General features: G+C 47.5%; 1 protein-coding gene across 1 annotated transcript in view; it reads left to right on the top strand.

The window, feature by feature from the left end:
• ZBTB16 (zinc finger and BTB domain containing 16) overlaps positions 1-13866 on the top strand; it is a 175864-nt gene that overhangs the window by 48623 nt on the left and 113375 nt on the right. The gene's annotated exons all lie outside the window — the stretch shown is intronic.

Raw genomic sequence — 13866 nt, 5'->3', positions numbered from 1 at the left:
TTTCCTTATGCTCAGATTGGAATCTGACCTTCTGTAACCCTCTGCTGAGAAGATGGATATTTGGGCATTTGGAAAGCTCCCAAGGCCTCCTAAGTAGGTGATGGAGCATTGAGTCTTTTTTTTAGAGCAAGGTGTCTACTGGGGAGTAGCTTTGAACCGACTTTATTCAACTCATCAAATATTTATTGAATACCTACTAGATATGTTTGGCTCTGTTGGAGAAGTCCTGGTGAGGCATAATCCTTTTCCCAGCTCTTAATGTGAGGTTAGGACTAGTACACAAATGGCTGTAATAAGAGGTAGAATTAAACATGTTCCCTAATACTATTAGAAAATGCAGTGGAAGCTCCAAGAGGGGCATGGACACATCTGACTTATTTATTCGACAAGTATTTATTGAGTCTTACTGTATACCAGACAGTAGAGATACAGAAATCCAAAGACTTGGTCCTTGTCCTCAAGAATCTAATAAGCTAATGGGGGAGGCAGATGCACAGACATAACACACATGTCTGTATGTCACACATGTCTGTGTTATAGTACAACATACATGATAATAAAATGAACAAAGTATAAAGGAAACAGAGGCAAAGTAGCAATTGTGACTATGTTTTGGGAGGGGCTGCAGATGAGACTTTGCTGAGGGGACATTTAAGCAAGGTTTTAAAAGATGAGAGGAAGGTCACTGGTTAGACAAGAAGGAAAGTCATTCCAGACAGAAGAAACAGCATGTGCAAAGGCCCTGGGGAGGAGGGAGCAGAGAACTGTGGGCCACATGATTTCGCTGGAACTTGAGAAGTGTGAAGAGGTAGGTAGAGGCCGTGGCTGGAAGTGAGGTTGAACCTATTATAAAGGTCTTGCTTGCTCAGCAAAGGAACATGGACTTTATTCTGTAAGTTTTGGGGAAGGTGTTGGAAGGCTTAATCTGGAGAGTGAAATACTGGGAAGTATGTCTTAGAAGGGGCACTCAGAGTATGGCATTGGGGGTGATATGGGGGTGTCAGCCTGGAGTCAGGGGCACCACTTAGAAGCCATTTGAGTGGTTTGGGTAAGGGAGAATGCGGGCTGAATATGGCAGTAGAAAAGGAGGTGGAGAGGAAAGGGCAGACTGTAGGGGTGAAATGGACAGGCCTTGTTGATTGTCAGGGTGGGAAGGTTTGAGGGAGGAGTTGAGAGAGACTCCTGAGTTTTTGATAACTGGTGGATGGTGGGAATATAGAAGAAGTTCTAGGTGGAACACTACTCAGGTTTCCATTTTGGACATGGTGTTTGAGGATATCTTGGGAAAACTTTATATAGAGGTGGTCTCTGTATTTGTAATGGGTCTTGAAGGAAGGATATTTTGACAAGCAATTGTCAGTATAATAATTCAGTTGTATTCATTGACTTTTGATGATATTTTAGAATGAATAAGAATCAGAAGTATCTTAATTCCATGAAATAAACCAGTATTTTTGGAGTTCCCTGAATAATGAGAAGTGTTTTCATCAAAGACCTTTATTCATGTGTGTGCTGACATCTGGAGAGCAGAGATAGATATTTTTCTTAGGTCTGGATTCCTGAACCATGAACTGTTCTCTCGCTCCTAATTAATCCTTTGTAGTTAGTAACTGATGAAATCATGGCTATGAAATTTTAATCCTTGGCTGTAAAGACACAACTGCCTTTATCACAGGACCCCAGGTGTGTGTCTGAAATTAACATGTTGGATATTGCATATTTGATTACTTTGTAAAATCCATAGGATCTGGAGAAAACAGGGCTGAGTTTTGGGATGGTTTTTTTTTTTTAATAGTCTTGACTAATTCTCAAGTGCACATCATGGAATCTTAGCACTTGTAGATCACACAGACAGTTATCTTACCTGAGGAACCTGAGGCCCAGGTAGATGAAGTGACTGGAACTTGGGCTTTCTTCCTCCTTTTCCGTTTTTTCTGTCTCCCCCTTAGGAGAACAGGTAGAAGAGAATCAGTCTTGAGGGAGGAGTTAGAAGAGAATAATGTTTCTAATAAAAGGAGGGGGCGCATCTCCGTGATGAGATAGTGCGCTTGACTTTCATGGTTTTACGTTTCTCAAAGTGATGAACTCTGGATTAGAGCAGCTAAACTAGGGGATGAACAAAGTGATCAGACAGTGACTTGGAGTTAAGGTTGACATTTCAGGTTGACCTTTGTGACCAAGAGGTCAGGGTGTGTGTGTGTGTGTATACAGGTTCACTCTCTGCCACTGCCTTCCCATTTGGAAATCCTGGACTTGCCTGTTGGCTTTCCTATCAAGGATTTTCTTACTAGGGACCCTCTAATTCAGCATCCACTCTGCTCCAAATGGTGCACAAGCATGCTCTCTGAGAAGCTAGGAAGAGAGAACTTCAGCAGGTGCTGTGCTGTGTGTGCTCTGTGGGATCACAGCAGTGTGCAGTGACAAAGCATGGTGGAGGACTCCTGGTCTCACCTGGATAGAAAGAAGACTTTAGTTTGGGTTGCTGCTGTGATGGGGAGTGTGGGCTTTAATAGCAACAAGAGTAGCTGTTCTCCTCTTATGAGCACCTACATTATGATGTCAGTCCCTGTGTTAGGTGCTTTAAAAGCAAGATTTTAGTTAATCCTCACAACTTTGCGGTATCATTAGGTCAGAGTACGGATGATAAATTGAAACTCAGAATGCTTAAGTGCCTTGCCTGGTGTCACACAGCAAGGAAATGGTTGAGCTGGGATCTTGCCTGATACCCCAGTGTTTCCCACTCCTTTTAGCATCCCCTGCAAGTGAAGAATGCTCTCACCATTGGGGTTTATTCATTTGGGGGTCAGAAGCACCTTTATTTAGAGGAGGGATTTCTCAGAAAAAGATTGCAGAGTCTTCCCTAATAGTTACAAGTAGGGTGGAGTCCTGTGGACACAGTTGGAGGGTCTTGCTTGGAGGCGGTGGTGTGAGCTAGGTGGCCCCAGGAGGAAATCTGTAAGGAGAGAGGAGGTGGGATGCTACATCCCATCACTGAGCAGGTGGTTGCCTGAGGCCAGCGAATGTCATTTCTATACTTACTCAGGGTCCAGGGAGGCTGTTGGAGCCACCCCCAGTCCCCCAGCTCTCTGTTTTTGAGGTTCTCTCAGGACTCTGGAGGCAGAGCCAGCAGCACATCCTGATGTTATGGGATGAACGGGGACCAGGTGCAGGACAGTGGGCTGGGAGCAGGTGGGGTTAAAGACCACATTAGGGAGGCTTTCCCCTGCACCAGACTTCACCATGGCTCCCGTAGCTTCATTTGTCTTCAACTTCCTTCTTCTCTTCTATTTCCTACTGTCTCCTTTCCTTTAGCCCATTCTGTATCTCATCCTTTAAAACAGAAATATCTTTGTATATCTCACTAGCTGTCCTGTGAAATGGGGAAAGTTTCTTTTCTAAATTGGTCCCTTTTCTTCAACTCTTCTCTCCCTCTAGGTCCCTGCTCCAAATTCATCCCTGGAAACCACCGCGCTTAAGTCCCTCCTGCCTGCTTTCCCTGCATCTCTTTGGAGCTTTGTTGGTTTAACCTAATCACAGTCTCTAAAGGGTGGTAGTGTCGTGTTAGGAACCAAGTCGGCCTGCTGAGGGACCCGAGGGCCTTTGTTAGAGTCTGTAGATTATGGGGATGGCGACTGGTCTGGAATTGGGGTGAAGTGCTGGGAGCAGAACAAGAAAGGCGAAGGGGGGGTGGGGCACCCTTCATCTCTAAGTCTCCCACCCCCCACCCCCAACCAGGAATCTTCCTTCCCTCTCTCTTGGGAAGCCATGCAGCCTTGGCCTCTCCAAGATGGTGTCTCTCCTTTGGCAGGGCGATGGCAGGGCCAATCTCTGTAGTGAAATGGTTGGAAAGAAAGCTGAAGAACCAAACAAGGATGCCCAGTTGCAGTTCCTGTGAAGTCCTGCTTAACCCATGTTCAGAAAAACCATAGAATTGTACAGAACCCTAGGTATCAAATGTTTTTCAGACCCTACTTCCCTGGTGGGGAAGTTCTTCCACTGATGTGCTAGGAAAAACACCTGATTTGTAGTATTTGCTGATTTCCATGGTGTAAATGCTCCCACCATGGCTAATTTCAAGCTATCACTGCAAAGTCACTGAAGGCAGAGTTGGGAAGAGATGTGCACAGGGGTACGAGCCAGCTTGAAGGCAGCACAGCTTCTGGATGCAAGCTTTATAGTGCTAGCAGCCCTAGTCAGGCTCCAGAATGGAAGTCTAATCCTTGGCTGGGCTGCCAGTAGATGGGGAGATTATTTCCTTACCAAATCAAAACACTCAGTCCGTGGCTCTGTTCTTTGTCTTGTTAGTCCCATGTCTGATTCTTTTTTTCCCCCTTTTCCCGTGTCTGGTTCTTGATTCTGGCTAGCACAATGGATATTTAGTAAAAAATACTGGTCATATTGCTGCCATTAGTTGAATGCTTACATCCATGGTCTCATTTAATCATTACAACAATCCCATGAGATAGAGACTATTATCTTCACATTACAGATGAGGGAATTGAGACACAGAGTGGGTCAGTAATTTGCACAGGGTCACACAGCCTTTAGGTGGTAGGGCCAGAATTTGAAATCAAGACTGTCTTATTCCAGATCCCAAACCTTTTCCTTCTATGTATACTCCCCGTTTTGTAGCGTTTTACAGACATCTCCAAACTTTGTCTGTACTCCCAAGGCGGGGTCCTCTAGCCTAACCTTTGTTCCCATTGGCAACTGTTCATTTTGGACAGTTGGGTCAAGATGGATTCTCTGAGGTGTGAGGTGTCATGACCCTGTTTTTGGTAAGTTTGACTGTAAGGTACTGGCTGTTGTCTGAGACACTTCCTGAGCCCCAAGTCCACAGATTTCACTGAGAACTGAAATGGCTGCATTCTTCATAGACATTGGATTTGCCTGTTCCATAAATGGCGATTTCTATAGCAACCATTTATTCTAGCAGATGTGTGCCTGGTATGGTTGGCAGAGAGGGTGGGATCAAAAATGGAAACGGCCTTTTAGTCTTTGCTTCCTGTACGCATGCCCTGTATGTGAGGCACACAGGAGGGGAAAACATGGCACCTTGGAATCTGTGTCATCTGTGGCCCAGCAGAGAAGCACATGGTGCTTAAGATTGGTTTTTGTCAGAGCCTGAGTTGGGCCGTGGCCGTGTATGGTTTGTAGAGGGTTCTTTTGGCAGATGTACCTGTTGGTTTCAATTCCATGGATGTTGGTCTCTATAGAATATGGACATGTACCGTGGGGATAGGGTGGTTAATAGACACTACTTTGGCTCTTAAAGATCATAAAGTCTGTGTTAATGTATATTAATTAGTACTCTTTGTTATCGATTAAAAAAAAAAAGTTTGTGCCATCTTAAGCTAAACAAGAAGACTTGTCATAATACAGGAGTGTTTCATGGAACTCAGGGACAGGACTGCAGCTCTGCCCTTGGAAGGCGAGTGAACGGGACTAAGAACTAGCTGTCAGAAACTCAGGCAGTGTCCTCCTTCTCGTCCACGTTCAGGCTGCGCATCTAGTTTCATGTGCATCTCTGCTGACCACAGAGTGAGTCTGAAAATGACCACCCCAGGACTCCCAGATTTACATGTGGCAAGGCCTGATTCAAACTTCCCCGGGTGTATCCCAGATTCTAGAAAGAGAGAATCTGTGTGATGCAGCTCGGGTAGGTGTCCACCTTTGGACAGTCACTCACTGGAGGCTTTATGGTGAGAGATGTTATTTTAGTCTGCTTGGGTTGTCACAACAAAATACCAGACCGGGTAGCTTAAACCATAGAAACTTACTTCTCACAGTTTGGAGGCTGGAAAATCCAAGATCAGTGCACCAGCAGATTTAGTTTCTGGTGAGGGCTTTCTTCCTGACTCATTGGTGGCCGCCTTTTTGCTACATCCTCACATGGAGGAAGAAGAGAGAGTGAGCTCTCCAGTGTCTCTTCTCTTAAAACACTAACTTTATCGGATCAGGGCCCCACCCTTAGGATTCATTTAACTTTAATTACCTCCTGATTGGTCCTATCTCTAAATACAATCACATTGTGGGCGAGAGCATCAATGTATTGATTTTAGGAAGACACAACTCAGTCCATAGCAGTCATGTAGTATAGCATGGCTGCTGGGATCTGCTTTGGGGCTTTATGGATTGGAAGGAGGTTCATTGGCCCCCTCAGAAGGAGATCTCTACAGATGAGAAGGCTGAACGTGCTGCCAAGACAGTGCCACATGCCAGATAAGGATCTGAACCTCATTGTCATACTCAGACACACAGCATTTGGGGTACCTCTGCTGTGTGTGTGTATGTATGTGTACATATACATACGTAAGTACACATACGCATATGCACACCCACACACACATCCACACACGTTTTTATATGTACGTATGTGTATATAAACACACATGCACATATACATCTACATACAATGTACATGTGTGTACACACATACACATATACTCACATACATGTGTATCTGTATATATATGTATATGAATCTCTTTATATCTAACAAGAGAGGTCTTGCTGGAAAAGGGATATTTGAGGATGATCTTGGGTCCCTGTTGGCTGTGAACACACTGTGATGAACTGCTCTCTGTTGGTTTACACATGGAGTTTGGAACAGTCTAAGTTCCCATGTATGCACTTTCTGAGGAACAGTCAGCAAAGAGCTGGATTTACAGTTTTCCAGTCTCTTAGCTCTGTGTTCCAGAGTAATTAAGTCAATCTTATGGACAATGGCCTTAAAATAAGGTTTTTTAATAAAATGAAAAGAGGAGCTATGGGGCCATGCACTCCTGTCACTTGTGGCTAAGTGGATCTAGGGGCACCTGGCTGCTACAGGGAGCCTTTTGCGGTGTACTCTTGTGCCAGAGGGACATGTGCTGTGACAGAGACCAGATGATGCATGTATTTTTAAACTTGGAACTCATGAACCACTTATTATTTCTGAATTAGGAATCAAAACATATGAATAATCTCAACAGGGTTTCCGCAGATGTATTCTGCTTTTAAGGTCACTTTGCTTTGGGGAGATGGTGGGGGGTGATGGGGAGCAAAGTCCAGCTCAATTCCCTTTGTGGCGCCAAGTATATCTATGTCACTTTTGTTTGATTTATCAGCCACCATACGTGTGATGTTAGGCCCATCACTGTGAGGTCAGGGTGACTCGTGGAAGCAGACGGCCTTCTCTATTTTTTAACACATGAGTATTACCAGTGCTTGCACTAGGAGTAGTGAGAAGATGGGCTCTGGGTGGCCCTGCATCCCTGGCTGTGGCAACTGAAAGGCAGCAGTGTGCAGCAGCAGCATCAGATTTCCCCCAGGTGCTTCTCCCACCCCTCCTCTCTCAGCATCTCTCCCGGCATCTCTTTCCCCACCCCCTACCAAACAAGGTCCGGAACTGAGGTGTTCTGGAATTCTACCCTTGCTAAGCTCTGGGATTAAGGCCAGTCTTTTGGAAAGGGGATGGTGGGAGAGAGAGGAAAAGAAACCCCAAACATTAACCCCTTGGGCGCATAGCACTGAGAAGTCCTTACCATTTCGGCCACTGGCAAATCAGCGTTTCTCAGCCACCTCCCTGAAACCTGAGCTTCATGCACCAGAGGGAGACAGTTAAGCCAAGCCAGGCTGATGAAAATCTCTCTGTCCTAATGACTGTCAGGGTACACCTGTGCCAGCCTCTCATCCTCTCTCACTGTGAGTCGGACACAGGCATTGAATGGCCACCCAGTGCAGAGTGCAGCATGAGGGGGTGGTGGAGGAGGAGGGTTTGAGAGCCACCTCTCGACCTCGGGTAGCCTGCCCTGGGCTGGGGACGGATGTCCATGCCCAGCTCGCCCAGTGCAAAGGGAGCAAGCCGGAGGGTGGGGAAGGCAGGAGCCCACTCATCGTGACTGGGCCTCTTCTCTGTGCCAGGCACAGATCTCAGATCCTTTATCTTCCCCACCTGCCTGTTTTCCTTTATAGTTTTGTTGGAGTTAAAATAAAAAAATGACAATAGCGGCACACACTCATTTTAAGAAGTTAAGTGATACAAAGATATATAGATAGAATTAACCCCCGCCCCCCAATTTCAACTCTCCTCTAGGGAAAAGAGCAGCATGTGTTTTATTTTTATGAAATAATTTCAGACTTACAGAGAAGTTTCAAGAATAATTCAGAGAGCTCCCCTATCACCTCTGCCCATTTTGGGTTTACTGATTTTCAATGTTTTGCCCCTCTGGTTTCTTTCCTGATCTCATGTGACCACAGAGCAGCCTTTAGAGGCAGGAGGCAGGAGGTATTGTGCTTCTCCGTGTTAGAGCTGAGGCAGCCAGGGTCCAGAGGAGTTGAGTGGTGTGCCCAGGTTGTCAGCATTCTTCCCACATCATTCCCCCAAGATGTCACCCTTGTCTCCATTTTTGTCTTTCTTCATGGGACTTCTTTTCAATCCTGTCTGCAGAAGGGATCTCCATTTCCTTCACCAGGAGGAGATGGTTGCAGGAGAGCAGGGGTGAAAGCCCTCCTCCCGCCCTCCTCCCCCCGCCAGGGCGTCCCCCCCTGGACCACTTTGGTTTTCCTTCTGGGGCAGAGCCTGGGCTGGCCGGAGGGAGTCCAGGGAGCTGCTGGTTGTAGGAGTGCCATCTTGCTTCAAACCCTTTTTGCTTTGGAGAGCTAGATGAGGTCTTCTGGAGTCAACCTTGATCCTCATAAAGGAAAGTCTGGGTTTTCGCACTTGAACTCTGGGATTGATGTGTTTTTACAGTAGTCCCCCCTTATCCGTGGTTTTGCTTTCTGCAGTTTCAGTTACCCATAGTCAATGAAAATATTAAACAGAAAATTCTAGAAATAAACAATTTATAAATTTTAAATTGCATGCCATTCTGAGTTGTGTAAGGACATCTTGCACTATCCCACCTGGCGTGTGAATCATCCCTTTGTCCAGCGTGTCCACACTGGGGACACTACTCACCCATTAGTCATCGACATCATCTGCTTCTGACAGCCAGCCATTGACATTGTCATGGCTCAGTGATCCAGGATGCCCTGAAGCTGATGAGCCTCCTTCTGACATGTCATCAGAAGGTCTGTAGCAGCCTAATGCTACATCACAACGCCTGCGTCATTCACTTCACTTTGTCTCATCACGTGGGCATTCTGTCACCTCACATCATCACAAGAAGGGTGACTACAGTGCAGTAAGATATTTTGAGAGAGAGAGACCACATTCACATAACAATATATTGCTATAATTGCTCTGTTTTATTAAAAGTTATTATTGTTAAATTTTACTGTGCCTAATTTATAAATTAAACTTTGTCTTCAGTATGTATATGTAGGAAAAAACAAGACAAATCTAGTGTTCAGTACTATCCATGGTTTCAGGCATCCACTGAGGGTCTTGGAACGTATCCCCTGTGAATAAAGGGGGCTACTGCAAGAGGTCGGGAATACACTGGGAATCGAGTTCTCAGTCATACCCCAGCCTCCCTCCCTGCCAAGTGTGTACTCCTACACGGAAAGGCTGGAACGAGCTGTGCCCACGGGGTCTGCCACTTTAGGGCTCTGTCCGGTTCTGCGTGTTTTACTTCTGTGCTCTCTCCTTGGAATCCATCCCTTTTGCCCAGGTGTGGATAATGCTCTTATCTAATGCTGGCTCTGCCGCATCTGGTCTTAAAACGAGGTGAGTCTGCTGCTCTGTATTGAAATAACTAGAAGGGAGTCACAGAATAGGGACCTTAGGAGCCCCTTCTGTATGGTTTGTTATCCATGAAGAGTTTCACTGGCAGCTTCCCCTTCCAGCTTCATTCCCACCTCTGGGACATGTTGAGTTATTGGGAAATCCGACCATGGAGGCGTTGGGCTGACGTGGTCGAGAACAGAGAAGGCCCCTCACATCCGTTTTGAGGGAACTGAGTATCGTACTTGAGAGTGGTCCTGGCATTGTCTTCATCCAGGGTGGGGTTAGGGATCTGGGCTCAATGACACTGGTGCGATGAGAGAGTGGGGGCTGTCAGACATTGCTGCCTCCCGAGGGAGGTTCTGACAGCTTATTCCCCAGAGACTTTTACAGAGTGGAGCGAAACCCTGGGTGTCCTTGGCTGGAACCAGAGGCCTGGGTCATAATGACCTTTGGAGGTAAGCTACTCCTGGCCTGAGGACCCAGTGAGCTCCTGGACCTCCGAGGGGCCACTCTGATCTCTCCACCTTCCAATCCACAGCGGAGACTCTGTCCAACATTTTTTGAGATGAGCCTGTGGTGTCCCCTGATTGTGTCAGGTATAGTAGGCTCTTCTCCTCCAGCAGGTCGTAAGCATCGTGAAAGACCTTGTCCTTTCTTGTTCCCAATCCAGAGGCTAGGGGATGCTGGCTCCTGGACTCTGCCTCAGGCCCTGGGATTAGCTCTTCCTGGCTCTTTCACTCCCCCCCCTCCCACCCCTTGCAAGAACTGAACCAGTCCCTTGGGTCACAGAGCCTGGTGACAGCACTGTCTCCCCTTCATCTCAGGATGAAGGCAGGAGGAGATATATATGTATGAGTATTTTCAAAGCCCTTCATGTGTGATAGGCCCTCCTGGTGCAGCTCCTCTCATGAGAATCCCTACTCTAGATGTTTCTTCTCTTCTACTGTAGCCCATAGATCTAGGGGTTCTCACAGTGACCCACGGAGCCATTGCATTGGAATCCTGTGGGGTGCATGTTGAAGTTTCTCGGTCCACATGCATGGGCCAGAATCAGAATTCCTGGAATGGGAACAGCAGTCTGTATTAAATAAACTCCCCAGGTACTTCTAATGAGCACTAAAGTTAGAGAACCACTGTACTAGTCTGATGCCCCTCTTACCCCCCACCCCAGTAAACACACACACACACACACCCTTGTTAAATGGCTGCCTCTGCTGCCAAAATGCTTTGCCTGCCAGACATGTGGGTGGGTGGGAAGCAGTAGCTGAGTCTGAGCTCTTGACTAGGAGTTTTGTCAAGAGTTAGGAGAGGGAAGGTTCAGAAGGGGGATCTGAGAATTAGGTTTTTGAGGGGCTGGGAGGCAGAAGGGCCTGGGGTGGGGGGGTCTGCTCCATCTCTGGTGAAGCCTGAAGCCTCAACCCGCTCGGCCAGCTCCTGGCCACGTAGATCCCTTGGCAGTTTAGGAGTGGGGCTTTGGGAATGGTTTGTGATTAATCTTGTGCCCTGACAACACTGCTCAGCATGTGTCTTGGGATGGAGCTGCAGAATCTTAGTGGTGTGTCCTCCTTAGAAAGTCAGGGTCTGGCATGGAGGGTGGGGAAGTCCTCCCTTCATCTCTAGCCTCCTGACTGTGCCACTAGTGACTTGAGGCCAGTTACTGAAGATCTGCTGGAGGGTGCAGGGTGGCTGGGAGTTAGGGTTGCCCAGATCTAAGCCTTTCTTGCTCAGTTCTCATAGGACTTTGGAAAGTCTCTTTCCTTCTGCAGGAACTTAGTTTTTTGTCCTCTTGTTACTGCCCCATCTGGACCCTGGCTTTAGTGCAGTGTCTGTTGCTGCAATGAAATGTGAGAAGCCACTAGAGCTGTGTGGCTTCCTTAGGAGAGCCTGGGGGGATCCTGAGGTGTTGGTGATTTGGAAGGGTGATGACCCTGAGTGACCAGCAACTCGCCTGCACCTGCCCCACACCAGACTGAACACCCGGAAACACCTCTATGGGGGAGGTCCCTCCCAGGCTGAGGTGGGGCAATCAGCAACTGAGCCTGCTCTTTGCTTGATCCGTGGGCAGCCACACAGCCACTTCTGCAGTGGCCACGTGAAGGATGGATGAGCCATGTTTCTGTAGAAGGGGGATGCCATCCACATGGGCACAGTGGAGTGGAGTGAAGATCTCAGCCTCTGGAGTCAGAAAGTCCTGGGTTTGAGTCCCAACTCTGACACTTTCGAGCTTTCAAGTCTTAGGCAAATTACTTAAACATGTGACCCTTAGTTTTCTCACCTGCAAAATGGGGTGGGGGGTGGGGGGGGAGTAAAAGCAGCCATTAGCTCCTAGGGTGTGTTAGGAGGATTCAGTGAGGTGAAGCCAATAAAAGCATCCTTAAGGCCTAGCACACAGTAAGCACTTTATGATCTTGGGTGTGTATGGAGACTTGTGATCTTGTAAAGCAAAGCTCAGGTCCTCCAGATGAGCGGTGTCTGGTTTAGGCTTCTGTCCAGTGAAAGCCTGGGCTGGGTGAGAAGGGGTCTGAGCTAGAGCAGTCAGTTTGCCTTCTCCGGAAGTGGGCCACCAATGTGCCATTTATCCTACCCAAGCTCCCTCCACTAGGGCACGGGGGGAAGCCCAGGGGAAGCTGAATGCAAACACTGAGTCTGCAGGACCCTCGAACCCTGGAGCAAGAAGGGATGGGAGGAGACAGGCCCCGGTGTGGGGCGGGCAGGGGAGAGGACGGGTCCCGGTGTACGTTCAGGTGCCCAGAGTCTGTTTGGCAACCTTGATCTCTGGCCTCGGTGTGGATGGGGTGGCTGGCGGCAGCCTGGGGCTGGTTCGGCACCAGGCACAGTTCTGCTCTTCAGCTCCAGTGGCTACTTCTCTCTCCTTTTCTTCACTTTGGAAAGAGTCAGCAAAATCCTTATTTCCATAAGCATTTTTCTGGCTGTAAAAAGCTGAATCCCAAACCTGTTATTATAGCTGTTCATGCTATTTTAATCTGCTCTGTTTAGAGGTGAGAGGGTAGCAGTGACTCTGCAATTACTGAGTACATTTGATCCATGGCGCAGCCGCCGGAGCCGGTGGAGAACCCTCCGAGTGGGATGGTGCCGTGTGTGGCAAATCGCTTTCAGATTTACTAAAAATATGCCCCTTTGCAGCCATGCAGATATCATAATTTTCCTCCCCGAGGCTTGTTGAATTCCCATTTGCTTCCTGGCTTACGCCGGCTCCGGGCACGTGTCCCTTGGCCCACCTGCCCATTCCCTTTCATTTTTTGTCATGGTCCTCTTGCCCAGATTCTGTCTGGCCTCCCATTCCCTCCTCCCTTCCTACGCCTTTTTTCTTCCCCCCTCTTCATTTTCTGCTTAAAAATATTTTATAGTCTACTGACCAATACGCTAGTGAAACCATTTTAAGTTTGCCATGGTCAGAAGAAAAATACTTAGAATTTTAAATGTACCAACTATTTCACATTTAAACAAGCTGGCAAGCTGGAACGACACTGCGCCTCCTACATACAGTAATTGTTGCATCCCCAGGCTCCCTTTTCTATCTCTGTTCCTATTTCATTCACTTTTCTATTTGCAGCCAGCACAGAATATGGGCTTCTCCCCCTCCCTCCCTCTTGCAGTCTGCTTTCTATCCAGTGACCTTGGCTTCCCCAAGTGCTACACTATAAATGAAATGTGGCATTGCCACATGTATCTTGATAAAATATATCAGTGGATGAATTGATTTTCATATTGATTTCCTCGGACGAGAAAGGTGTGTGTGGAAATCAGCTATCTCTTAATGATAGTCCTAGGGAGAGACAGGATGCCTAGAGAAGAGCAGGCTTTGCTTTTCTTCCACTTAGGAAAAGTTTCTGCTTGTTCACTCGGGAGAGAGGCCTCTTTGCTTTGCAGACTTACGCGCCTTGTGGGAGGAAAGAGCAAATGTTGCAAGGGTGTGGTCTGACCCCTGAGACAACTGAGCCATCCCTGTGACTGCTTGGGGCTTTTGGGAGAGCATGCCTCAACTACTTTTGTCCCTGGAGAGAAAAACTCTAAAGCTGTATTGGAGGCCTGTGTGCACCAGCAGCATGGAGGGTCTTGGCTGGGGAGTGCATTTACGTGTCATCTTCACACCCCCTCCTGGCCACGTCCACTTTCATTTTCAGGTTAGTTGAGATGTCGTACTTGTGAATCTAGGACAGACGCTGTGCCCGAGAACGTAATGGGGATGTGCT

The sequence above is a fragment of the Galeopterus variegatus genome, unplaced genomic scaffold (genome assembly GCF_000696425.1).
Source record: "Galeopterus variegatus unplaced genomic scaffold, G_variegatus-3.0.2 Scaffold1584, whole genome shotgun sequence".
NCBI classification, from domain to species: Eukaryota; Metazoa; Chordata; class Mammalia; order Dermoptera; family Cynocephalidae; genus Galeopterus; species Galeopterus variegatus.
This window is presented reverse-complemented; position numbering and strand designations above follow the sequence as displayed.